General features: G+C 42.8%; 1 protein-coding gene across 9 annotated transcripts in view; it reads left to right on the forward strand.

Annotated features, from left to right (window-relative positions):
- KTI12 (KTI12 chromatin associated homolog) overlaps positions 1-26,589 on the forward strand; it is a 66,272-nt gene that overhangs the window by 21,622 nt on the left and 18,061 nt on the right. The window lies entirely within an intron of this gene.

Below are 26,589 nucleotides of genomic sequence, written 5' to 3' on the forward strand. Positions count from 1 at the left end.
AAATCACAACTTCAACAATGGAGTCATTCTTTCACTTCACCGATTCATTTCGGTCAATATAACCAAAACCAATATGGCCAATGAATGGCTGCTATGTTGTGATTGTTAAATGACGATGGAATAAAATCTGCATTTATGGATAAAACCTGCATCAGAAATGTTTCTTTTTTTGAATGATTGCATGCAAGCTGGCAGGTGCGAGAGGTAGTTCTCAGGATTCTACACATCCCGTTCAGACACAGTGAAAAAGGGTAGTGTTCTCTTCCCCATCTACTTTATACACATTAGACTAAAATTGGCTGATCCCTCCAATATCGATGGGATTCGCCAACAGTCTAATGTGTATGGAGGGGTCCCTTGACTTTTTTCCGCGACACAGGATGTCAGGGGAGTGAAGCATCTGACCTGTTAGATTTCCAAAAGCCCATCCTCCTGTACTCTGGCAGATGGCCCTCTGTCAGAGGAGTCTGGGAGTGGATTTCTCTTAGAGAACACAGGAGCACTCATCCAAACTGAGCAATCTTATGTATGGTGGAGTTGGGGGTGATAGCTGAACAGTCATTCGGCCGACAGCCATCTAATATGTATCAGTGCTTTATTATAAGCCATTGATATAAAATCACTTGGGGTTTGTTGCCCATGGACGCGGCGGCTCCTCTGACTCTTGACCCTGGGGTTCCCTTAAGAGTAGTACATGAGTTTAAGTACCTGGGCATTGTGGTTTCGGACAAAATAGAGGACTATGTGCGGCTCAACCTGACTCCTTTGCTTGGGAAGTTCCAGAAGAAGATTGGGGCCTGGAAGAAGCTATTTCTGTCGGTCGCAGGCAGAGCCAATTTGATCAAAATGATACTTATGCCTCAGCTCCTCTACATATTGCATAATGCTCCAGTGTGGCTGCCTCAGTAAATTTTATAGGATCAATACTCTATTTAGGGATTTAATTTGGAGGGGTGGACGGGCACGCATCAAATTGGAACATCTGCAAAGGATGAGGGTGGTCTAGCGGTCCCTAATCCACGGATCTACTATACAGCATCCCAATGCCAGCACATGGTAGGTTGGGGAGAGCCAGAACAAAGCTCTTCAGCGGGAATAATCATTGAACACACGGTAGGGAAGGGCCCATTGTTGGCCAGTCTTGAAGCAGGTAGATTCAGAATTAACCCCCAAAAATTCCCAACAATAGCTATGATGGGGAAAGTATGGCAGAAAATTAAGCAATGGAGGGGAGTAATGGAATTTACGAGATATACGCCAATTTGGTTTGAACCTAGGTTGGCAGAGCTCATGAGATTGCGGGGGTTCGGTCAGTGGAGGCGCATTGGCATTTGGTTCGTGTCTCAGTTGCTTGATGGAGATGTTATTAAAACATTCGAGACACTTAGGACTGAGTTTCCTTTAACCCAGAAGTCATTCTTTCAGTACCTGCAGCTGAGGCATGCCCTAAACTGTCAAAATGAGGTGTCGTGCATGAATCTGCAGTCAGATAGCTTGTTGAATCTTATTGGGCCTCGGAGGAGTACGAGGGGGTTCATTACCTTGATGTATAGGGGTCTGATGGACACCTTTTTATTGAAGCATCCGTTAAGGATTAAGGAGAAATGGGTGGCGGATGTGGGCCCCTTGTCGGAGTCCCAGTGGGAGTCCATACTTCAATATATCCCCAGGGTTTCCCTGAGTGAGGCTAAGAGGGTGTCACAGTTATACCTGGTGTATAGGGTGTACAGGACCCCAGCATGGATGAGGAAGGCAGGACTGAGAGGTGACTCAGAATGTCCCAGGTGTGGTGAGGAAGGCGCTGATCTGCTACATATGATGTGGTCGTGTGCTCGCCTACAACCCTTTTGGGTGAAGGTGCTTAACTTGATCCAGGAGGTGACAGGAGTAGATGTGGTGCGTAACCCGCTGACTTGCCTTTTGGGCTGTATGGATGATATTGCTACGGATGAATGTGGAAGGCGGACTATCGCAAGATTGTTGTATGCTGCAAGAAAGCTTATCGCAATGCACTGGTTGGATGAAAAACCGCCAGGGAAAAAGGAATTTATCAACAAGATAAATTTTATTGTCCTTATGGAAAGAAATATATACAGTAAGAGGTCAGAATACAAAATTTGAAAATGTGTGGGGTGGATGGATGGATTACCCAGGTGTGGCGTCTGCTGCGTTACTGCAAAGTAGAATGGGTGTTGTGTAGTTGATTCTGGGGGGACTCCTACATGTACAGGCGTGTTTTTGTAAAGCTTGTTATCTTTTCTCAAGAGGTGATGCTGTCAGATGGTTGTATTGGATAATGGGCAAGAGATTGGGGGGAGGGAGAGGGGGGTTGGTTAGGTGGTAAGGGTGTTGTTTAGTAAAATGAAAATTTATTATCAGGTCATGTATCTAATGTACGGTATTTGTCTGGAAATTGTATCGGACTGTGTTAATGGCGTGTCATGCTTTAATAAAAAAATACATGATTTAAAAAAAAAAATCACTTGGGGTCTCCAAACTGCTGGCTGAAAGCAGTGCAGCGTCCCCTTCACTGTTTACCACACAGCGCCATACTTGTGGTAGTGGCTGTGTCTAGTACTACAGCGCCATGGAATCTGCATTTGAGCTCTCTTGTCCCTGCAATCAGCTGATCTGCAGGGATACCGGGAGTTGGACTTCCACAAATCTGATACTAATAGCCTAATAACTAATGTTGCATAAATATTTTTGTTCTAGTTGCAGTTTTTAACCTGTACCTAAAATTAAAGCTATAGAGATAAAAAACAAACAAACGAGGTGCTCCTTGTGTAACACAGCGGGCAACAGGTAAAAGTGAATTGAAGGGTTGGTCGCTCACCTGAACAGGTTGTGTGCGGCACAACTACGTAAGGAGTGATGAATATTCCAATTGCGGCTGCTCTGACCACTGTACCCACACCAAATGGAGGACATGACAAGTGAAGGAAGAAGGAATACAGTGGATCCCAGTCATTGCTGCTAACAGAGGTTAATCCAGTCAATAAGTATAATTAAAAAAAAAAAAACTTCAAATTTTAGCAACACGTTTCGGAGCAGAACCTACTCTCCTTCCTTAGGCTTAACAAAAAAGGAAGCGTCTCCTGCTTGTTTAAATTAAGAACATTTAATTGAATACAAAAATATGCATAAAAAAGCAAAACAAGCAAGGGAAAATAACAAACATGCATATATATGTGTATGACTGAATAAAAAGTGTATTTATACGCCTAAACATACCATATAAATATTATCGCAATTTTAAGACAGAAGTGTGTAGACATAATTGTAATATTGATTTATTATTAGTGAATTTAATGTATTAATTTGCTACCTTGTATTCTTAACAATTTCATTTAATCCCTCTTTTACAAGAATATCCAATATGATTTATGATTCCCAATTACCGTATATACTAGAGTATAAGCCGACCCCCCCTAATTTTGGCACCAAAAACTGGGAAAACTTAATGACTCGAGTATAAGCCTAGGGTGGGAAATGCAGCAGCTAACGGTAAATGTCAAAAGTAAAAATAGATACCAATAAAAGTAAAATTAATTGAGACATCAGTAGGTTAAGGGTTTTTGAATATCCATATTGAATCAGGAGCCCCATATAATGCTCCATAAAGTTTATGATGGCCCCATAAGATGCTCCATATTAAAATATGCCCCACATAATCCTGCATAAAGGTTAATAATGGCCCCATAAGATGCTCCATAGACACATTTGCCCAATATAATGCTGCACAAATGTTGATTATGGCCCCATAAAGATATTTGCCCCATATAGTGCTGCACAAACGTTGAATATGGCCCCATACAGACACTTGCCCCATATAGTGCTGCACAAACGTTATGGCCCCATAAGATGCTCCATACAGACACTTGCCCCATATAGTGCTGCACAAACGTTATGGCCCCATAAGATGCTCCATACAGACACTTGCCCCATATAGTGCTGCACAAACGTTGATTATGGCCCCATATAAACACTTGCCCCATATAGTGCTGCACAAACGTTATGGCCCCATAGATGCTCCATACAGACACTTGCCCCATTTGCTGTTGCTGCGATAAAAAAATAAATAAAAAATCACATACTCACCTCTCCGTCGCTCAGGCCCCCGGCACTTTCAATATTCACCTGCTCCACGTTCCGGCGCCGCTCCATCTTCAGCGTCTCCTGCACTGACGTTCAGGCAGAGGGCGCGCACTAACCACGTCACTGCGCCCTCTGACCTGAGCGTCGCTGCAGAAGACGCTGAAGATGGAGCGGCGCCGGAACGAGGAGCAGGTGAATATCGCGCAGCGCTCCCCTCCCCGTTATACTCACCTGCTCCTGGCGCTGTGCAGTCCATGGCTTCCCCGGCACCGGCAGCTTCTTCCTGTATTGAGCGGTCACCGTTACCACTCTTAACAGTAATGAATATGCGGCTCCACGTGTATGGGAGGTGGAGCCACATATTCATTATGGAATGAGCGGTACCATGTGACCGCTCAGTTCAGGAAGAAGCTGGGGCGCCAGCGACCTGCAGGGACCGCGCCGGGAGCAGGTGAGTATAATTAGACAGTTCCCGCTCCCCCTCCCCTGCCGACCCCTGGGTATGACTCGAGTATAAGCCGAGAGGGGGACTTTCAGCCCAAAAAAGTGGGCTGAAAATCTCGGCTTATACTCGAGTATATTCGGTAACTATTTTCTGAAATCTATTTGGTATGCGGTATGGATTTTTTTCTATTAAGCTCAGACGTAAATCATAGTTATGCTCCATTATAAAGTTTCTTGATGAGCCATGATTATGCCATTTTTGATATTGTATCTATGCTTATTAATTCTACATCTAATGGATTATATTGATCTCCCTACCTATTGAGGATTGCAGTCGTATACCAATAGATATAGATGTAAAGGTGCTTCTCACAAAATTAGAATATCATCAAAAAGTTACCGTATTTTGCGGATTATAAGACGCACCCCAAATTTTGAGGAGAAAAATAGGGGGAAAAAAACTTTTTTTTTTTAAATGGTGTTGCTTCTTAGAATCCATGCATCTTATTGCTTACCGGGTGGTGGCTGCGGTGGAGCTGGGTCCCTGTTATGATCCCAGTGGCTGGGGATCACAGGAAATACTAGCTAAGTAACTAAACATAGACACGAGCTCTAGGGAGGTGGTAACTGGACTGACCGAAAAACCTGATCCTATCCAAACACACTAAAGGTAGCCGGTGAACGTGCCTAAAATCCTGGACGTCTCGACACAGCCTGAGAAACTGACTACCCCTAAAGAGAAAGCAAGACCTCACTTGCCTCAAGAGAAATAACCCCAAAGATATAGGAAGCCCCCAACTAATAATAACGGTGAGGTAAGGAGAAAAGACACACGTAGGAATGAAAACAGATTCAGCAAATGAGGCCCGCTAATACTAGATAGCAGAAGACAGATGGCGAACTGTGCGGTCAGCAAAAAACCCTACCAAAATATCCACGGTGAGAATTTCAAGAACCCCCCACACCAACTAACGGTGTGGGGGGAGAAACTCAGCCCCCCCAGAGCTACCAGCAAGCTGGGAAATCACATATTAGCAAGCTGGACAAGAAACATATAGAACACTGATTATCAAAAAATGAACAAAACGGAGACTTAGCTTCTCTTGAAGAGACTGGGAGCAAGGTAGTCAGAAGGAATCAGAATAGCACTGAATACATTGACAGCAGGCATAGACTGAGAGTCCAAGTGAGCTTAAATAGAAAACCAGCCCACAGATAACGAGACAGCTGATGCCAGTCACAAACCTGCAGAAAGACAGCACTCACACAGTACCACTTGTGACCACAAGAGGGAGCCCAGAAATAGAGTTCACAACAGTACCCCCCCCCCTTGAGGAGGGGTCACCGAACCCTCATCAAGACCCCCAGGGCGATCAGGATGAGCCGCATGGAAGGCACGAACCAAATCGGCCGCATGGACATCAGAGGCGACAACCCAGGAATTATCCTCCTGACCATAGCCCTTCCACTTAACTAAATACTGAAGCCTCCGTCTGGAAATACGAGAATCCAAGATCTTCTCCACCACGTACTCCAATTCGCCCTCAACCAGCACCGGAGCAGGAGGCTCAACAGAAGGAACCACAGGCACCACATACCTCCGCAACAAAGACCTATGGAACACATTATGAATGGCAAACGATGCTGGGAGGTCCAAACGAAAAGACACCGGGTTAAGGATTTCCAAAATCTTATAAGGACCGATGAAGCGAGGCTTGAATTTAGGAGAGGAAACCTTCATAGGAACATACCGAGAAGACAGCCATACCAAATCCCCAACACGAAGTCGGGGACCAACACCTCGACGGCGGTTGGCAAAGCGCTGAGCCTTCTCCTGTGACAACTTCAAATTGTCCACCACATGGTTCCAAATCTGCTGCAACCTATCCACCACAGAATCCACGCCCGGACAGTCAGAAGGCTCAACCTGACCCGAGGAAAAACGAGGATGGAAACCAGAATTGCAGAAAAAAGGCGAAACCAAAGTAGCAGAACTAGCCCGATTATTAAGGGCAAACTCGGCCAATGGCAAAAAAGTCACCCAATCATCCTGATCAGCAGAAACAAAACATCTTAAATAAGTTTCCAACGTCTGATTAGTTCGCTCGGTTTGGCCATTCGTCTGAGGATGGAAGGCCGACGAAAAAGACAAATCAATGCCCATCTTAGCACAAAAAATCTGCCAAAATCTGGACACAAACTGGGATCCTCTGTCAGACACAATATTTTCAGGGATGCCGTGCAAGCGAACCACATTCTGAAAAAATAAAGGAACCAAATCGGAGGAGGAAGGCAACTTAGGCAAGGGCACCAAATGGACCATTTTGGAAAAACGATCACACACCACCCAGATGACAGACATTCTCTGAGATACTGGAAGATCTGAAATAAAATCCATGGAAATGTGCGTCCAAGGCCTCTTCGGGACAGGCAAAGGCAAAAGCAAACCGCTGGCACGAGAACAGCAAGGCTTAGCCCGAGCACAAATCCCACAGGACTGCACAAAGAAACGCACATCCCGCGACAAGGAAGGCCACCAGAAGGACCTAGCCACCAAATCTCTGGTACCAAAAATCCCAGGATGACCTGCCAACACCGAAGAATGAACCTCGGAAATAACTCTGCTGGTCCATCTATCTGGGACAAACAGTCTCTCTGGTGGGCAACGGTCAGGTCTATCAGCCTGAAATTTCTGCAGCACTCGTCGCAAATCTGGGGAAATGGCAGACAAAATCACTCCCTCTTTGAGGATACCAGCCGGCTCTGAAACTCCCGGAGAGTCAGGCACAAAACTCCTAGAAAGGGCATCAGCCTTCACGTTCTTCGAACCAGGCAGGTATGAGACCACGAAATTGAAACGGGAGAAAAACAACGACCAACGAGCCTGTCTAGGATTCAGGCGCTTGGCAGACTCGAGATAAATCAGATTTTTGTGATCAGTCAAGACCACCACACGATGCCTAGCTCCCTCGAGCCAATGTCGCCACTCCTCAAATGCCCACTTCATAGCCAACAACTCCCGATTACCAACATCATAATTCCGCTCGGCAGGCGAAAACTTTCTTGAAAAGAAGGCACAAGGCTTCATCACAGAGCCATCAGAGTTTCTCTGCGACAAAACAGCCCCTGCTCCAATCTCAGAAGCATCAACCTCGACCTGGAAAGGAAGAGGGACATCAGGCTGACATAAGACTGGAGTTGAAGAAAACCGGCGCTTCAGCTCCCGAAAGGCTTCCACTGCCGCAGGAGACCAATTAGTCACATCAGAACTTTTCTTGGTCAAATCCGTCAAGGGCTTAACCATGCCAGAAAAATTAGCGATGAAGCGACGGTAAAAATTAGCAAAACCCAAGAACTTCTGAAGACTCTTAACAGACGTAGGCTGAGTCCAGTCATGAATAGCCTGGACCTTGACTGGGTCCATCTCAATAGTAGAAGGAGAAAAAATAAAATCCAAAAAGGAAACCTTCTGTACTCCGAAGAGACATTTTGAGCCCTTCACAAATAAAGCATTAGCACGCAGGACCTGAAACACCATCCTGACCTGCTTCACATGGGACTCCCAATCATTAGAAAAGACCAAAATGTCATCCAGATACACAATCATAAATTTATCCAGATATTCTCAGAAAATGTCATGCATAAAGGACTGAAACACAGAAGGAGCATTAGAGAGTCCAAAAGGCATCACCAAATACTCAAAATGGCCTTCGGGCGTATTAAATGCTGTTTTCCATTCGTCCCCCTGCTTGATACGCACAAGGTTATACGCACCACGAAGATCTATCTTGGTGAACCAACTGGATCCCTTAATCCGAGCAAACAGATCAGACAATAATGGCAAAGGATACTGAAATTTGACCGTGATTTTATTTAGAAGACGATAATCTATACAAGGTCTCAGAGAACCATCCTTCTTGGCCACAAAAAAGAATCCTGCACCAAGAGGGGAGGAGGATGGGCGAATATGTCCCTTCGCCAAAGACTCCTTTATATAACTCCGCATCGCGGCATGTTCTGGTATAGACAAATTAAAAAGTCGTCCCTTAGGGAACTTACTGCCAGGAATCAAATTTATAGCACAATCACAATCCCTATGAGGAGGCAGGGCACCGGATCTGGGCTCATCAAATACATCCTGGTAGTCCGACAAAAACTCAGGGACCTCAGAAGGAGTGGAAGAAGCAATTGACACCAAAGGGACATCGCCATGAATCCCCTGACAACCCCAGCTTGACACAGACATAGCTTTCCAATCCAGAACTGGATTATGGGCCTGCAGCCATGGCAGACCCAAAACTACAACATCATGCAAATTATGCAGCACAAGAAAGCGAATCACCTCCTGATGTACAGGAGTCATGCACATGGTCACTTGAGTCCAATACTGAGGCTTATTCTCAGCCAATGGCGTAGCATCTATTCCCCTCAGTGGAATAGGAAATTCCAAAGGCTCCAGAACAAAACCACAGCGCTTGGCAAACGACAAATCCATAAGATTCAGGGCAGCACCTGAATCCACAAAAGCCATAACCGAGTAGGATGACAAAGAACAGATTAAAGTAACAGACAAAATGAACTTAGGCTGTATAGTACCAATGGTGACAGGTTTAGTGATTTTTTTTAAGCGCTTAGAGCATGCTGAGATAACATGAGTAGAATCACCAGAGTAAAAGCACAACCCATTTTGACGTCTATGACTTTGTCGCTCAATTCTAGTCAGAGTTCTGTCACATTGCATTGACTCAGGTCTCTGTTCAGAGAACACCGCCAGAGGATGCGCAGATTTGCACTCCCGCAAACGCAGATCAATCTAAATGGCCAAAGCCATTGAATCACTCAGACTTGCAGGCGTGGGGAACCCCACCATAACATTCTTAATGGCTTCAGAAAGACCCTCTCTGAAATTTGCAGCCAGGGCACACTCATTCCATTGAGTAAGCACTGACCATTTCCGAAATTTTTGACAGTACACCTCAGCTTCATCCTGACCTTGAGAGATAGCCAGCAAAGCCTTTTCTGCCTGGTTCTCAAGATTAGGTTCCTCATAAAGCAGTCCAAGCGCCAGAAAAAACGCATCCACATTCAGCAATGCAGGATCTCCTGGCGCCAGAGAGAGAGCCCAATCTTGAGGGTCGCCGCGTAACAAGGAGATAACAATTTTAACTTGCTGAGCGGAATCACCAGAGGAACGAGGTCTCAAAGATAGAAACAATTTACAATTATTCCTAAAATTCAGAAACCTAGATCTATCTCCAGAAAACAACTCAGGAATAGGTATCTTTGGCTCAGACATAGGGCTATGAACAACAAAATCCTGAATATTTTGCACCTTTGCAGCAAGATGATCCACACTAGAAGTCAGACTCTGAATATCCATGTCTGCAGCTGAGCTCAAAACCACACAGAGATTAAGGGGATGAGAGAAGCTAGACAGACTGCAGCAAAGGAGGAAAAAAAAAAAAATTGTACTCAGGCCTTCTTTTATCCCACTTCATGCAATGCATTGAAAACTTTTTTGGCCTGCTGTACTGTTATGATCCCAGTGGCTGGGGATCACAGGAAATACTAGCTAAGTAACTAAACATAGACACGAGCTCTAGGGAGGTGGTAACTGGACTGACCGCAAAACCTGATCCTATCCAAACACACTAAAGGTAGCCGGTGAACGTGCCTAAAATCCTGGACGTCTCGACAGCCTGAGAAACTGACTACCCCTAAAGAGAAAGCAAGACCTCACTTGCCTCAAGAGAAATAACCCCAAAGATATAGGAAGCCCCCAACAAATAATAACGGTGAGGTAAGGAGAAAAGACACACGTAGGAATGAAAACAGATTCAGCAAATGAGGCCCGCTAATACTAGATAGCAGAAGACAGATAGCGAACTGTGCGGTCAGCAAAAAACCCTACCAAAATATCCACGCTGAGAATTCAAGAACCCCCACACCAACTAACGGTGTGGGGGGAGAAACTCAGCCCCCCAGAGCTACCAGCAAGCTGGGAAATCACATATTAGCAAGCTGGACAAGAAACATATAGAACACTGATGATCAAAAAATGAACAAAACGGAAACTTAGCTTCTCTTGAAGAGACTGGGAGCAAGGTAGTCAGAAGGAATCAGAATAGCACTGAATACATTGACAGCAGGCATAGACTGAGAGTCCAAGTGAGCTTAAATAGAAAACCAGCCCACAGATAACGAGACAGCTGATGCCAGTCACAAACCTGCAGAAAGACAGCACTCACACAGTACCACTTGTGACCACAAGAGGGAGCCCAGAAATAGAGTTCACAACAGGTCCCAGGATCGCTGCTGGAGGAGGCAAGAGTGGAGCGTTGCTGCAGGCTGGGATGAGAGGGTGTTCGGATGTGTGCCGATGTTCGGTGGTGCGGAGGCTTTGCTGACATTTTGTGAAAGCCCAGAGCCCCCGCACTGTTTACTATGCAGTGGACTCCGGGAAAATGGTAGTGTGGTGTTGTACCAGGGGAGATAGTGGCAGAAACTTATAGGCAGATTTATTCAGCTTTAAACCAGAAAATGTTGCAACTTTTGCACCAATCTGCGCATAGTAGTTGTAAATTTCAATGTTCTGACTTTAGGACAGTCTATAAATGCTCCCTAATTTATTATGTGATATGGGTCTTTTAATAAATTTATTGCAACACCAAATTGCCAGTCTGAATAAATACGTCCCAAAGAGTTGCGAGATGGTCCAGCAAATAAAATCCTCAGTGCAATTTAACCAGTTGACACTAGAAAGGTGAATCCTCCTCCCCAAAATTTTAACATTGAGAGATAGAATATAAAAAATAATATCCAGAAAATCACATTGTATAAATTAAATAAATTTATATACATTTTAATTAATAGATCTTTGAAAAAAATAACATGTAATCACAAATGGGGCATACTGGAATAATATGTTGTATAAGCGCTGTAAAAGCATATGGACCAACGGCCTCATTTAAATATGTGATAAAGGATAAAAAGCCTTTGAATTAACCCCTTAATCCCGTATGACGTACTATCCCGTCAAGGTGACCTGGGACTTAATTCCCGGTGACGGGATAGCACGTCATACGCAATCGGCCGCGCTCTCGGGGGGAGCGCGGCCGATCGCGGCCGGGTGTCAGCTGCCTATCGCAGCTGACATCCGGCACTATGTGCCAGGAGCGGTCACGGACCGCCCCCGGCACATTAACCCCCGGCACACCGCGATCAAACATAATCGCAGTGTACCGGCGGTATAGGGAAGCATCGCGCAGGGAGGGGGCTCCCTGCGTGCTTCCCTGAGACCCCCGGAGCAAAGCGATGTGATCGCGTTGCTGCGAGGGTCTCCTACCTCCTTCCTGGCTGCAGGTCCCGGATCCAAGATGGCCGCGGCATCTGGGTCCTGCAGGGAAGGAGGTGGCTTACCGAGTGTCTCCTCAGTGCAGACGCTGGTAAGCCTGCAGCCCTGTCAGTGAGATCGGTGATCTGACAGAGTGCTGTGCACACTATCAGATCATCGATCTGTGATGTCCCCCCCCCTGGGACAAAGTAAAAAAGTAAAAAAAAAATTTTTCCACATGTGTAAAAAAAAAAAAAAAAGAAAAAAATTCCTAAATAAATAATAAAAAAAATATATATATTATTCCCATAAATACATTTCTTTATCTAAATAAAAAAACAAAACAATAAAAGTACACATATTTAGTATCGCCGCGTCCGTAACGACCCAACCTATAAAACTGCCCCACTAGTTAACCCCTTCAGTAAACACCGTAAGAAAAAAAAAGAGGCAAAAAACGCTTTATTACCATACCGCCGAACAAAAAGTGGAATAACACGCGATCAAAAAGACTGATATAAATAACCATGGTACCGCTGAAAACGTCATCTTGTCCCGCAAAAAACAAGCCGCCATACAGCATCATCAGCAAAAAAATAAAAAAGTTAGTCCTGAGAATAAAGCGATACCAAAATAATTATTTTTTCTATAAAATAGTTTTTATCGTATAAAAGCGCCAAAACATAAAAAAATGATATAAATGAGATATCGCTGTAATCGTACTGACCCGTCGAATAAAACTGCTTTATCAATTTTACCAAACGCGTAACGGTATAAACGCCTCTCCCAAAAGAAATTCATGAATAGCAGGTTTTTGGTCATTCTGCCTCACAAAAATCGGAATAAAAAGCGATCAAAAACGGTCACGTGTGCGAAAATGTTACCAATAAAAACGTCAACTCGTCCCGCAAAAAACAAGACCTCACATGACTCTGTGGAGCAAAATGTGGAAAAATTATAGGTCTCAAAATGTGGAGACGCAAAAACTTTTTTGCTATAAATAGCGTCGCTGGTTTCACACTTGCGTTTTTGTCTGCAGCGTTTTTTGCACAAAAAAAGCATGCGTTTTTTCCCTATATTTAACATTGAAAACGCATGCGTTTTTTTGTACGCGTTTGGTCGCGTTTTCAAACGCATGCGTTTTTTTTCTGCATGCGTTCATTTTCAGAAATACAACCTGCAGTATTTTCTTGCGTTTTTAAGCACATGCGTTTGTTTGCGTTAAAAACGCATGCGTTTTTATCGAAAAAAAAAACAGAAAACACACTGAAAAGCCACCCACCACCATCAAGGTGATAAAGGGATCCAAACCCTAACCCTAACTCTACCCCTAACCGTTTAATGAACATTTTCTGACAGTCATAGTGCCACGTATTTCAGTGCCACGTATTTCAGTGCCACGTATTTCAGTGCCACGTATTTCAGTGCCACGTATCACGTATTTCAGTGCCACGTATCACGTATTTCAGTGCCACGTATTTCAGTGCCACGTATTTCAGTGCCACGTATTTCAGTGCCACGTATTACATATTTCAGTGCCACGTGTTTCAGTGCCACGTATTTCAGTGCCACGTATCACGTATTTCAGTGCCACGTATTTAAGTGCCACGTATCACGTATTTAAGTGCCACGTATTTAAGTGCCACGTATTTAAGTGCCACGTATTTAAGTGCCACGTATTTAAGTGCCACGTATTTCAGTGCCACGTATTTCAGTGCCACGTATTTCAGTGCCACGTATTTCAGTGCCACGTATTTCAGTGCCACGTATTTCAGTCACGTTTAGGGGTAGGGTTAGGGCTAGGGTTGGAGGTAAAGTTAGGGTTGGGGCTAAAGTTAGGGTTGGGGCTAAAGTTAGGGTTGGGGCTAAAGTTAGGGTTTGGATTACATTTATGGTTGGGAATAGGGTTGGGATTAGAATTATGGGTGTGTCAGGGTTAGGGGTGTGGTTAGGGTTACCGTTGGGATTAGGGTTAGGGGTGTGTTTGGGTTAGGGTTTCAGGTAGAATTGGGGAGTTTCCACTGTCCAGGCACATCAGGGGCTCTCCAAGCGCGACATGGCGTCCAATCTCAATTCCAGCCAATTCTGCGTTGAAAAAGTAAACAGTGCTCCTTCCCTTCCGAGCTCTCCCGTGCGCCCAAAAAGGGGTTTACCCCAACATATGTGTTATCAGCGTACTCGGGACAAATTGAACAACAACTTCTGGGGTCCAAGTTCTCTTGTTATCCTTAGGAAAATAAAAATTTGGGGGGCTAAAAATAATTTTTGTGGGGAAAAAAAAGATGTTTTATTTTCACGGCTCTGCGTTATAAACTGTAGTGAAACACTTGGGGGTTCAAAGTTCTCACAACACATCTAGATAAGTTCCTTGGGAGGTCTAGTTTCCAATATGGGGTCACTTGTGGGGGGTTTGTACTGTTTGGGTACATCAGGGGCTCTGCAAATGCAACGTGACGCCTGCAGACCAATCCATTTAAGGCTGCATTCCAAATGGCGCTCCTTCCCTTCCGAGCTCTGTCATGCGCCCAAACAGTGGTTCCCCCCCACATATGGGGTATCAGCGTACTCAGGACAAATTGGAAAACAAATTTTGGGGTCCAATTTATTCTGTTACCCTTGTAAAAATACAAAGCTGGGGGCTAAAAAATCATTTTTGAGTAAAAAAAAAAAAAATTATTTTCACGACTCTGCGTTATAATCTGTAGTGCAACACTTGGGGGTTCAAAGCTCTCAAAACACATCTAGATAAGTTCCTTAGGGGGTCTACTTTCCAAAATGGTGTCACTTGTGGGGGGTTTCAATGTTTAGGCACATCAGGGGCTCTCCAAACGTAACATGGCGTCCCATCTCAATTCCAGTCAATTTTGCATTGAAAAGTCAAATGGCTCTCCTTCCCTTCCAAGCTCTGCCATGCGCCCAAACAATGGTTTACACCCACATATGGGGTATCAGCGTACTCAGGACAAATTGCACAACATTTTTTGGGGTCCAATTTCTTCTCTTACCCTTGGGAAAAAAAAAATTGGGGGCGAAAAGATCATTTTTGTGAAAAAATATGATTTTTTATTTTTACGGCTCTGCATTATAAACTTCTGTGAAGCACTTGGTGGGTCAAAGTGCTCACCACACATCAAGATAAGTTCCTTAGGGGGTCTACTTTCCAAAATGGTGTCACTTGTAGGGGGTTTCAGTGTTTAGGCACATCAGGGGCTCTCCAAACGCAACATGGCGTCCCATCTCAATTCCAGTCAATTTTGCATTGAAAAGTCAAATGGCGCTCCTTTCCTTCCGAGCTCTGCCATACGCCCAAACAGTGGTTTACCCCCACATATGGGGTATCAGCGTACTCAGGACAAATTGTACAACAACTTTGGGGGTCCATTTTCTCCTGTTACCCTTGGCAAAATAAAACAAATTGGAGCTGAAATAAATTTTGTGTGAAAAAAAGTTAAATGTTCATTTTTATTTAAACATTCCAAAAATTCCTGTGAAACACCTGAAGGGTTAATAAACTTCTTGAATGTGGTTTTGAGCACCTTGAGGGGTGCAGTTTTTAGAATGGTGTCACACTTGAGTATTTTCTATCATATAGACCCCTCAAAATGACTTCAAATGAGATGTGGTCACTAAAAAAAAAATGGTGTTGTAATAATCAGAAATTGCTGGTCAACTTTTAACCCTTATAACTCCGTCACAAAAAAAATTTTGGTTCCAAAATTGTACTGATGTAAAGTAGACATGTGGGAAATGTTACTTATTAAGTATTTTGCGTGACATATGTCTGTGATTTAAGGGCATAAAAATTCAAAGTTGGAAAATTGCAAAATTTTCGCCAAATTTCCATTTTTTTCACAAATAAACGCAAGTTATATCGAATAAATTTTACCACTAACATGAAGTACAATATGTCACGAGAAAACAATGTCAGAATCGCCAAGATCCGTCAAAGTGTTCCAGAGTTATAGCCTCATAAAGGGACAGTGGTCAGAATTGTAAAAATTGGCCCGGTCATTTAACGTGCAAACCACCCTTGGGGCTTAAGGGGTTAATAAATGCAGATAAGAAGGTATGATGCCAATAAATATGACCCCCCTTACACTGTATCATACCCCCACAGTCAATTCCTCCACCCGCATGGTGTGACGATCCCACTGTACTCCCACTCCCAGCAAAGTATGGTGATCCCAACCCAGTATTACGCCCCAGCTGTGATCCCTAAACCGCATAATGGGTCCCACATAGTCCTCCATACAGTATAATGGGTCCCACATAGCCCTCCATAGAGTATAATGCGTCCCTCATAGTCCTACATACAGTATAATGGACCCCACTTAGTCTTCCATAAAGTATAATAGGCCCCACATTAAAAAAAAAAAAACCCGCTACTCCGGTCTCTGCAGCAAATGCTGCTTCACTGCTCTGCACACTGGGTGCAGAATAGTTAGGTCGTTTCTCCTTCTGCTCTGAGACGTTAGACGCACAGGGAGAACGAAGCGTCAGCTGACATTGCCTCCTTCATCATTGCTTTCAACTGTATGTGCACCCTGAATGCCGATACAGTTGAAAGTGCGATGTCTGTTGCAAGCCAAATATAATCACCCTGAGGGCCCGATTTTGCCATGTGTTATAGGGTAAAAGTGATCTTAAATTGTATATCGAGTCCCCTGTTGTAGTGATCACAGCCTCATTTTCCTTTTAATCTATGGGATGTCCATATTTTGTAGTCTAAACAATAAACTGGTCTAAGCAGCATTTGCTATCAGTAAATGGAGCACAGCCAAAGATAATGACAGCAGATGGTTACTACATATTCAAGACTGGTGAGAGTAGATAATGAGTCCAGCTTATTAAATAACCAATTACCATAAAACCTTCTGTCTGAAGTATGTAGAAATGACCTTTGTTCTAGCGACTTGCTATGAAGATAATGTTAGACCTAATAATTACATGAGGCTTTGGATATTCTGTCATGTCCACCCCATCTTGATGCGGTGTAGGAACATCTGCGGGTTGTGTCATGACCGGTGAAGTTCACCTGATATTTAGCAGGCCCGTACTAGCCTTTTTTTAATATACTAACATGATTAAGGACACGTGCCACTGCTTAAATAAAAGACTCCATGATCTAATAAAGTCTTCTTTATGTTGCTTAGTGTTGTTACTGCTTAATATTGCTATTTTGTTGTTATTTAATGGGATATTTCCACTATATGTACTTGTGGTATATTTACAGAATATTCCATACATGTCTGATAGATGTTGGCTTCACCCCTTACCCTACTCCCACATAGTTAGGCAGTTAACAGCCACCACATTCTTATAGTGAATGAACAGAGATTAGGCTCTCATTTGACATTTTTGTAAGTCGGGGCAAGGTTGTGGCACCCTTGTTCGGCTGATAGACTGGTCCAATCACTGGGATTGCACCAATCAGACATATGGCATACCTGTAAAGATGCCATATATGTACATTACATCTCTCTAAAATTCACTGAAGCAGCAAACTGTGTGAAAACCAAATTTTGTGTCAGTCTCAAAACTTTCCATCATGTTCATACATTGCTTAGTTCTGGTCGCTGCCAAAACAATTTTCAGCTGATCTGTTGTAGTATCGGATCCCACCAATCTAACATCGAAATGTCATCAATTGTTACATCCTGGACAACCCATATGGAGTGCATATCTTCAGAAACACAAACTGGGCACTATTTATTGCGCACTAAAATATACCGAACATCCACTTATTATTGTAACAAAAGTAATTTTTCATTTATACACAGCCCAATGCTAAAGACATTGGTGAAACATCTGTGTAATAAAAAAAATGCTTATTACACGACTATGTGAATAACATGAGGGTTCTAATTTCCAAAAGCGTGGCTTGGGATTTTTACTGTTCTGGTACCTCTGGGCTCTGCAAGTGGCCAAATGGCGGTTCTTCACTTCCAAGCACTGCCATGTGAGCAATTATTAGACTACGTTCCCACAATGAGCTTTTGGTGAGTTTTGTGTTGGAGATTTTCTGCAGCATTTCTGCACCCATTAAGTAAGATGGGTTACGTGCCTTTTTTCCGAAAACACGCTGCGTCCAAAACTCCATTGTGGGAACGTAGCCTAAGTTTCCAACCACACTTTGGTTTTAGTCACAGTCGGGAGATATTGTTTTCTAAATTGCGGATTCCACTTTTTACTATTATCCCTTGTAAAAATAAAAAATTTGGGCCTAAAACGAAAGTTGTGAAAAACTTACAATGTTTAACTTCCAAATCCAGTAAACTTCTGTGAAGCATATGTGGGTCCAAGATGGTTGCTACAACTCTAAATGAATTCTTTGAGGGGTGTAGTTTCCAAAATGAGGTAACTTGTAGATTTTTTTTGCTGTCTTGGCACCTTGATGGCTTTGCAAATGCGACTTGTCCACAAACAATTCCACCGCACTTTCCCTATTGTGCCAAGCCTTGCGCCCAAACAGTAGATTCTAAACACATATGGTTTATCAGCGTGTTCAGTAGAAATTGCATGACCACTTATTTAATACATTCTCTCTCATTACAGCTTGTGAAAATTAAAATTTTGAGGCTGAAGCAGAATTCTAGCTGAAAGAATGTAATTTTTCATTCAACGTTGCATTAATTCCCGTGGCACATCTAAGTCTCTGAGAAACTTTCTGAATGTAGTTTTAAATACCTTGAGGGGTGCCATTTTTAAAATGTTATCACTTCTTGGGGAGTTTTCTGACATAAGGCCCCCTCTAGTAAAAAAAAAAAAAATGCTGCCTCATAACTTTTCAAAAAATATAAGAAAAATTGCATTAAAAAGGGTTGTCCACCACTCGAACAACCCCATCTCAATTGCTCTATTCCACCTTGTAAAACAAAATAAGTCATATACTCCCCCACTGTGTCGGCACTCGGGCCACTATGACGTAATGTCACGTGAGCCCTGCAACCAATCTATCAGTGGCCGCTTCTCTCACTTCTTTCAGGCATAAGTGACATTCACAGGAATTCAGAGAGCAGTAGCAGCTGTCACTTGTTCTGGGTGTTGGTTTCACGCAAAGAGAGGGGGCAACTGCAGGGCTCATGTGGCATTACAACGTCACACCCCGGAGACACTGCCCCGGCAATGGAGGGGAATGTAGTCTTTTTTTAATTTTACACTCGTAATATAGCAAATTAAATGGGGTTATCCGAGTATTGAACATTAGCTATTAACTATTTGTGTGGCATGACTATATCTGTCTGTTGCAAGGGCAAAAAATTGAAATAGCAAATTTTTTACAATTTTTGCTAAATTCCTGACATTTTCATAAATCAATGCATGTGTGTATCATGATAAAACAGTCTCAGAAGTATTCCAAAACTAATGCACATGTCAATTTGACAATGGGCCTTTGTCAGGAAGGTGAAAACAGGCTTCGGTGGTAAGGAATTAAGAGTTATACAGATTTGAGAGCAAAGTCTACATTCATTCTATGTGACTGCAGACCTGAATCTTGACGGCACCCACTGTCACGATTCCCGATTATTGTTGGTGTGATCACGTGCCGACTAGTCTCATCAGGCCCAAGCAAATGCCCCTTTTCAGCTTTTAGACCAATGTAAGTGTGAAATGGGTTATTGAGACATTGGAGTTAACTGCATGTTGAGTTAAAAATCTGTCTCCTTGCGTAAAATGGCTATTGGGTCTCAACAATACATCTACAGACATGTCAGTATAAATCATACATGGCCCATTGGTTTCCCATTCCAGCCTGAAGCCAAGAGCTAAATAATTAAAGTGCTGCACTGTCATACATGATGATTCTCAGGGGAGGATTGTGAGATTAGTTAGCTGTAATCTTGATACAGCTGTCTTATCCTTATCCCACTATGTGAGCAAATGTGGAGGTCGATCTGTTTAGATATTCAGAGATTTCTGCATATAAGTATATTAACACTGTGTTCCGTGCACTCCCACTTTATATTGTGTTTACATATCAGTAAGTGTAGTGATTGGTTTTACATAGTGTTCGTAATATCACAAAGAAATGGCAAAGACTAGTCTAATTTACAGCACTATGACCCATCAAGACTGGTGGACATTAAACACAGTGTGCCGGCACAGGCAGATAAGTTGCAGATTGTGATTAAGCAAGACACTTAATTTCCAAACCATTTATTATTTATGCATCCACTAGCAGCCTCTGTGATTGATTCTTATATGACATGGCAGTAATTATAGTGTCTAGTGCTGGATTGACGCACAGTCCTAGAATGTCTCACCCTTGTACATAATGAGACAGAATGACCGGCAAGTAACATGAAGGAAAATTCAAAGTTGGAAGTTCTAAAGTCACCAAGGACTGGGTAAAGTTAATAAAGAATATAGATGGTGAGAAAGCACAAAATGTAAGTGATTTGGTCACTTACACAGCCCTTTTTAACTAAGCCAGAAGTGGATCCCAGCAGACCTCACTTGGATATCCAACCATGCAATGCATGAAGAGCCTGGAACTGTCCTGGTGGGATCTTTGTGACAGCTATTCTCTCACTGAGAAGGGGGTGACAGTAGGGGATGCTCTAATGTCCACATGACCTAATGGGGCATATGAACTGCATTTGTCTTTGAGTGAAAGCCTTGATTTGTGCTGGGAATGCCGCTACTGTGCGCTATGTTTTTATTATTTTACTTCTGTGCATTATTGCTCTTGTATCAGGATGTAGTAAATAACATAGGTCTATTCATATAGTGCTGTATCTGCATAGGCTACACAATAAGAGTACATCAGCCAGACCGGTTTCCCTGCTGAATAAATGTTTGTACAAATATAAGTATATAATACCTGAGATTAAAACAAAATAAGCAAATACCCTGCAGGAAATATATAGCAATAGTGCATGAAAATAACATAGGATTTTGATCAGAAAAACGTAAAAGCCATCCCACCACGTCAAGGTGACCCTATTCGGCACAGTCCTAACCTCTAGTATTAAAACCTTCCCATATGGCAAGTGATGTAATATGAATAAGGACTGAGACCCGTTAGTGGACACCCAGCCATGGGGAACTACATGAATGTAATGTCCAGTTCAAGGAAAAAGAGGCCACACTCTTATTGGCACAGAGTGCAAAAAACCTGAAACAAAAACCTAAGTCCTTCTCAGCCCTTATTCTTATTTTACGTCACTTGACAAATGGTAAGGTTTTAATACTAGAGGATAGGACCGTCCCGAATAGGGTCACTGTGACCTGGTGTGATTAATTTTATGGGGGTTTTTTTGCTTTGTTTTTTAATAAAAATTGTTGACTAGGTAATAATAATAATAATAATTTTTATTTATATAGCGCCTACATATTCCGCAGCTCTTTACAAATTATAGAGGGGACTTGTACAGACAATAGACATTGCAGTATAACAGAAATCACAGTTCAAAACAGATACCAGTAGGAATGAGGGCCCTGCTCGCAAGCTTACAAACTGAGGAAAAGGGGGGACACGAGAGGTGGATGGTAACAATTACTTTAGTTATTCGGACCAGCCATAGTGTAAGACTCGGGTGTTCATGTAAAACTGCATGAACCAGTTAACTGCCTAAGTATTTAGCAGTACAGACACAGAGGCTATTAACTGCATAAAGTGTATGAGAACATGATGCGAGGAACCTGATTGGTTTTTTTTTTTTTTTTGGTTTTTTTTTATAGGCCACACAGGGATAGTTAGGTTAATGCGTTGAGGCGGTAGGCCAATCTGAACAAATGAGTTTTTAGGGCACGCTTAAAACTGTGGGGATTGGGGATTAATCGTATTAACCTAGGTAGTGCATTCCAAAGAATCGGCGCAGCACGTGTAAAGTCTTGGAGTGGGAGGTTCTGATTATTGAGGAGGCTAACCTGAGGTCATTAGCGGAGGGCACGGGTAGGGTGGTAGACTGAGACCAGAGAGGAGATGTAGGGTGGTGCTGAGCCATGGAGTGCTTTGTGGATGAGGGTAGTAGTTTTGTACTGGATTCTGGAGTGGATGGGTAGCCAGTGTAATGACTGGCACAGGGTAGAGGCATCGGTGTAACTGTTGGTGAGGAATATAATTCTGGCTGCAGCATTCAGGACAGATTGGAGCGGGGAGAGTTTGGTAAGAGGGAGGCCGATTAGTAGAGAGTTACAATAGTCCAGACGAGAATGAATAAGTGAAACAGTAAGAGTTTTTGCAGAGTGGAAAGTAAGAAAAGGGCGAATTCTAGAAATGTTTTTGAGATGCAGATAAGAAGAGCGAGCCAGTGATCGGATGTGGGGGGTGAATGAAAGCTCGGAATCAAGGATCACCCCAAGGCAGCCGGCATGTTGCTTTGGAGTAATGGTGGAACTGCACACAGAGATGGCAATGTCAGGCAAAGGTAGGTTAGTAGAGGGAGAGAACACGAGGAGTTCAGTTTTTGACAGGTTCAGTTTCAGATAGAGGGAGGACATGATGTTAGAGACAGCGGTAAGACAATCACTGGTGTTTTCTAAAAAAGGTCGGCGTGATAATAGGAGAAGAGGTGTATAATTGGGTGTCGTCAGCATAGAGATGGTACTGGAAACCAAATCTACTGATCGTTTGTCCAACTAGGTACCCTATATTATTTTTATGCACTATTGTTATTTATTTATTGCAGGGTATTTGCTTATTTTGTTTTTATCTTGGGTTTTGTCTGTTTTGTAGCCAGTGTGAACATGTTTCTACATGTTCCAGTTCATCTCTTTTTAGGTTTTTGTTTCAAATATAAATGTCACGTCACGGGCTTCAAAGTAGTGGAGGTGAGTCTCTGTGAGACCATTGATATAACTACTCGCATAATGTAGTTTTTACCCTGGGGCACAGTTTCTCACTTGTCAGCTTCTCTATGAGCTGAGACATGTCATTTTCTTAAGAGATCGTGCAATGTAAATGACAGCTTTATTACGTGAGACCTTTAGGGCATGTTCACACTTTTAGGATTTCCTATAGATTAGATAGGCAGATTCTGCACAGCAATTTACACTACAATTCGAGCAAATGAGGTTCTAAAAACTCCATTGACACACTGCAGAAAAAATCCACATGAAAATAAGACCATGATGCAGCTTTTCATATTCACAGCATGCTCATTCCTGTGCGGATTTTCACTTCAGATTTCGCCATATCAATGCTTTGTAAGAGGTAGGGTGAAATCTGCAGTCATATCAATGATAAAATCTGCAGATAACACGTAGAGATTTTTTTATTTTTTTTTTACAAATTCATTGCAAATTTATGACTAAATCTGTAACAGAAATTTGATGCATTGTGAACGTGGAATATATGGCAGGATAGCAAAACTAGACACGTAAGGCACTTTATGCGTCTTACCTAGACTCCGCGGGCTGTACTACTCAGGGTATGTGCACACGTTGCGGATTTTTCTGCGGATCCACAGCGGATCGGCCGCTGCAGATTCGCAGCAGTTTTCCATGCGTTTACAGTACCATGTAAACCTATGGAAAGCAAAATCCGCAGTGCACATGCTGCGGGAAAAAAAGCGCCGAAACGTAGCGTTGTTTATTCCACAGCATGTCAATTCTTTGTACAGATTCCGCAGCGGGTTACACCTGCTCCATAATAGGAATCCGCAGGTGTAAAACCTGCAGGTGAAATCCACGCGAAAACAACTTGGTAATTCCGCAGGAAATCCGCAGTGCGGTTTACCTGCGGATTTAGAAAAATCAGTCTGGAAAAATCTGCAGAGTAATCCGCAGCATGTGCACATAGCCTCAGACTTCTAATAAGGCTGAATATAGATGACTGTGCATGAACCGTGATGTATAGATTAACCCCCAGTGTGTCAACTCGAACTCTACAGTGTTGTTTGCCTAAGAAGCTACTTCGTTTGGGTCAGGAGACCCGCAGCCAGCTTGTGTATCAATTTTCTTCAGGATATTCTTCAGGAGATTTTCAATCGATTTAAATTCTACTCTACCACTTTTTAAAAGCTCTGAAATCTGCTTAAAAGTGGCACTTAAAAAGCAAGCAATCGAGACTAAAGTGATTTTGGAAGAAATTTTCAAGTTCCTCAATAAAATGGAAAGTTATATCACTTCATTCAGGGAAAGGTTTTGAAAATTAAAAAAGGATACATTATTATTTTTTCTATAGATTTCCATGTACGTAATAAAAAATTAAAATACATAAGTAGTTTCCTCCAGTAATGAGTGCAAATGCTCATTATTCTAATTTACCTAGGGTGTTCGGGTGTGCACTGAGAGAGTATCGCAGGTGCTCGAGTGACATGTTCGGGCCCCCGCAGCCCCATTTTTCTTGGCTGTTAGCCACAAAGCATGAGGTGATTGACTGACAAACATGGGTAATCCCGGCATGTTTTGCATCCAAGAGCCGCTAAACATGCGGCCTCGAACATGTCACTCGGGCACCCTACACAAAGTCTAATAACAAGTACTAGCGCCAATCACTAGTTTCCTATAATTTGACCGGCATTCTCACATTTGGAATTTGCATGAAGAAAGGCATACTAGTAAAGTAAATTGATATATCCTGCATGGTAAAATAAACATCGATTTCGAACATGTTAAAAAGGAACTGTACTTTCAACAATATTTGCATAAATTAATTGCACATGCCAATATAAGAAGTTTTGTAATACTATGTGATGATCAGAGAAATCTGCTTCCCTCTCCATTTTGGCTAGACCTCAAACAGCTTGGATTGTCTGTTTCTCCACTCTTCCTCCAGACTCTTGGACCTTGATTTCCAAGGTCTACTGTGAAGTATCCACAATCAATGATGATTTTGGGAGCCATGTGATCTGCTGGTGTAGGTCCACTGTGTTTTATCAAGACCAAAGTCAGCACAGGCATCTACCAGGAAATTTTTCATGCTTCCCTCTGCCGACTAGCTTATTGGAGATGGAAATTTCATTCTCCAGCAGGACTTGGCACCTGTCCACACTGCCAAAAGTACCAATACCTGGTTTAAAAACAACAGTATCACTGTGCTTGATTGGCCAGCAAACTCACCTGACCTTACCTAATCGAGAATCTATGTGGTATTGTCAAGAAGAAGATGAGACACCAGACCCAACAATGCAGACGAACTGAAGGCTGCTATCAAAGCAACCTGGGCTTCCATAACACCTCAGCAGTGCCACAGGCTGATCGCCTCCATGCCACGCCACATTGATGCAGTAATTGATGCAAAAGGATCCCTGACCAAGTATTGAGCGCATTTACTGAACATACATTTCAGTAGGCCAACATTTAGAATTTTAAGATCATTTTTCAAGCTGATGTTATAAAGTATTATAATTTACTGAGATAATGACTTTGGGGTTTTCATTGGCTGTAAGCCATAATCATCAACATTAACAGAAATAAACACCTGAAATAGTCTTTACAAACAGAGTGATCTATATAATGAGTTTCACTTTTTGTTTTGAAGAACTGAAATAAATTAACATTTTGATGATATTACAATTTTGTGAGATGCAACTGTACTGTATATCTTAGTGTTTGGAAAACATTTTTTTACATTCATCATGTAGGCGGCGCCTGCACTGTAGCATGATCGGATCTATAATATCCATATACGCATTTTTATTTAGTTATATAAATTTTTTGAGGGAAAAAAATTTCTTCCCTCAATGACGCCACTGTAGCATAATTCAGAATGCAGTATATGCTACTGCGCCAGCGCCATTTTGCTATAAGAAAAAAAGCCGCTCCTGTGCAGTAGCATCCATCGGCGATCCGCTTTTTAACAGCGCTGAGAAATAAGGTTATAGAGGCCCCCCCCGCAGCATCGGAAAATCTCCAGGGTCACGGCTACTGGGGGTAGCTGAGACCCCGGAGAACATGATTCGGGTTGGTTTTTACAGTTCCCAGTGTCATGATTGCGATTATTCACCGAATTACGGCGACCGCAAAAAAAGGCCGACTTTCCATTTATTTCTCTCTCCTCTGATATGATCTAACATACCAAAGGAGAGAGAAATGGGGTACCCTGGCCCTTGACAACTTCTTCCGTGAAGAAAATGGTGGGCACATGCTCAGTGCGTCCACCGAGATCTGCCAGCCGGCACCTGGCAACAATAGATTTTTCGTATTGGTTCATTTTGATCACTGTGATGGGGATCAATAATAATAATAATAATCTTCATATAGCGCCAACATATTCCGCAGCGCTTTACAGTTTAACAGTTTCAAACACAACAGTCATAGGTAACAACGTTAACAATACAGTAATAAAGCAAAATAAGACAAAATAAGACGACCCTGCTCGTGAGAGCTTACAATCTACAATAGAGCTTACAATCTACAATAGGATTCTATTTTTTGCCATTAGGGTTGTGTTGGAGTTAGGGTTGTGTTGGAGTTAGAATTGGGGGGTTTCCACTGTTTATGTTCATTAGGGGGTCTCCAAACACGCCATGGCGCCCGCCATTGATTCCAGTCAATTTTGCGTTCAAAAAGTCAAACAGTGCTCCGTCCCTTCTGAGCCCTGCCATGCACCCAAACAGTGGCTATTCCCCACATACGAGTAATCGGTGTACTCAGGAGAAATTGCACAACAAATTTGATTGGTGTCACTTTCGGGTATTTTCTGTGACATCGACACCCCCCCCCCCCCCCCCCCCCCCAAACTCACTTCAAATGTGAGGTGGTCCCTAAAAAAAATGGTTTTGTAAATTTTGTTAGGAAAATGAGAAATTGCTTTTAACCCTTAT

This window comes from Ranitomeya variabilis, chromosome 5 (assembly GCF_051348905.1).
Source record: "Ranitomeya variabilis isolate aRanVar5 chromosome 5, aRanVar5.hap1, whole genome shotgun sequence".
Lineage (NCBI taxonomy): Eukaryota > Metazoa > Chordata > Amphibia > Anura > Dendrobatidae > Ranitomeya > Ranitomeya variabilis.